We start from the raw sequence: 2,319 nt of genomic DNA on the forward strand, positions 1-2,319 counted from the left end.
AATGTGCACTGTCCTGATTAAATAAATAAAAAATAATAATAATAATAACTTTTTTTGATGCAGGTTTTGGCTGTGTTTACTACTTTGAAATAATAGCTAATAGTGCTTATTTTACTCAATTTATAATAATAATAATAATAACTATTTTTGATGCAGGTTTTGGCTGTGTTTACTACTTTGAAATAATAGCTAATAGTGCTTATTTTACTCAATTTGTAATTTGATTTGTGTTCCCCAAAAACACTAATCACAACTTGTGTTATGGTCTCTCTTTTATTGTGAGTTTATTTAATTTTCAGTTTGGTTCAAGTCAATTTATGAAACAAAACAACCAACAAACCAAACAGAACATTTATGCAACAAGACCAAAGTGGACTGCCATCTTAAAATAACTCAGATCTGTTTACAGTAATTTATAGTTGTGAGCTCAGCCAACTAAACACTTTGTTTGCTAACTCAAAATCTGCTTTGCTAATGCTAAACCACTAAAAATGTAAAAATAAAGTTAGTAGATTTKAATGCTAAACAGCTAAACAAGTAAAAATGAACAAAACCTAGCAGCTTATTGCTAACCGCTGTTAATTGGTTAGTTAGCCGTTAGCAGACTCAAAGTTGGCAAAACCTAATTTAGYGGAAACTAATTGGTCTTTTAATGATTTTTAAAAGTAAAGGAAAGGCTAAACCGTGAAACAAAAAATAAGTTTTGCTATTAGCTCCTAACTGATTAGCAGAATCAAGCCCACTTCTGGTAATTTATTGCAAATAGAAACAAGTCTGTTATTTTTTAAAAGTAAAATTCTCACACAATTTTTTTCAGTCATATTCAAAATTATAGTGACACAAGAGCAGAGCCCTGCTGCTCGCCTAAGAAAACTGTTTGAAACAACCATTCAGTTTGTCATCAAAAGTTTCAACCCAGTGATACTGSCTAAAAACATTGTCTGCCTATAGAGTAGCATCCAGGGATAAGTTGCTTATTTCTGTACATTAACCCTCACAATAAAATAAAATCTAGCACTTTGCTTATGACTATAAAACAAAACAACAAATACTTGGTTAAACCCAACAAGTACTAAAAGTTATGATGAACACAACTGTTTCCATGTCAGGCAAAAACAAAACAAGCCTGTTTCTAAATGCTAAACTCATTAATATATGAAGAATAATTAATAATGCATTACATCATACATGCATTAATAATGGCCAAACAGACAATTACGTGAGTGAAGTGTTTCCTGCTGCAGAAAACACAAGACATTTCCAACGACTGTCAGTTTGTACATTATTGATTCTACTCAGGTGAATTGTAAAATAGTTTTTTTATATTTTATTTTCTATAAACAGTCTTCAGATGAAAATAGATGGAAGATTTCACCTTTCAGACATGCCAGAAGTTCTTCAGCCGTGCTCTTGAAACTTTAAGCGGTCAGTGGAGTCAGAAGCTGTGAGACATTTAGGAAATTACTGTAGTCTGACATCCAGCCTCTTCTTTCCTCCTCTTCTGTGTGGATGTGGCAGGGTTGTTTGTTGCTTTGCCTCCCTGAGCTCCACCAGTCCTGCAGCTTCTCTATCCGATGCTGAACACTCTATGAGTTTATGTAACAACTTCTAGAGCCGATGCTGGAGTGTTTGTGTGTAACTCTACCTTCATCTGCAGAGACAATAGACACAAAGTCAGCAGATGGAGTGACTGTGACACCACACAGTTTAACACAGGGGAAGCCTCACAGCGTTAAAACTCTACAATTACTGTACGCTTGAGTTTCAGACACTTTATCCTCTGACACCTGCATGCAAGCTGCAGCAGGGAGAGGGTTTTTCAAGTGTGTGTTTGTGTGTGTCACTTACTGCTTCTGCTCTTCTCTTTAGTCTCCTCTCCATGAGTCTCACCTCATTCAGTTTTCATTTTACCATGAACCATATCTCCTCCTGCTCCTCTTCCTCTGCAGCCTCTTCCTCACAGACTCCTGGGGGATCAGTTGCTGCTGAATGTGCCCCCTGACACCTGAGAAACCAAAAGGCCACCGCCTTCTATTTTAACCACTTCACTGCCTAATTTCACCACCTCTTCTATACATCCAAACTAAAAAGGAAGAAGAAAGAAAAAACTGTGTTCTGTTGTAGCTATCAGAGCATTCTGTTTTCTATTTTAGGCTGATTATTTTAAGAAACATGCAAGCATGCAAAAAAAACATGCTGTATTTAGAAATATGAAAAAAAGGAAAAAATGAATATCAAGTCTTAGATTTCACACTTAAAACAGACCAGATTTATTTTTAACCTGATTGAATCTATTTAAACATGACGCCTGGTTTCATT

At 35.3% G+C, this 2,319-nt stretch overlaps 1 protein-coding gene across 1 annotated transcript in view; it reads right to left on the minus strand.

The window, feature by feature from the left end:
* LOC106529193 (calpain-5) overlaps positions 1-2,011 on the minus strand; it is a gene marked incomplete in the record, with an annotated part of 32,193 nt that extends 30,182 nt beyond the window's left edge. The window contains 2 exon segments of the mRNA XM_014024547.1: positions 1,376-1,651; positions 1,849-2,011.
* Between the last annotated feature and the right edge of the window lie 308 nt (positions 2,012-2,319).

The sequence above is a fragment of the Austrofundulus limnaeus genome, unplaced genomic scaffold, assembly GCF_001266775.1.
Source record: "Austrofundulus limnaeus strain Quisiro unplaced genomic scaffold, Austrofundulus_limnaeus-1.0 Scaffold426, whole genome shotgun sequence".
In the NCBI taxonomy this organism is placed as follows: Eukaryota; Metazoa; Chordata; class Actinopteri; order Cyprinodontiformes; family Rivulidae; genus Austrofundulus; species Austrofundulus limnaeus.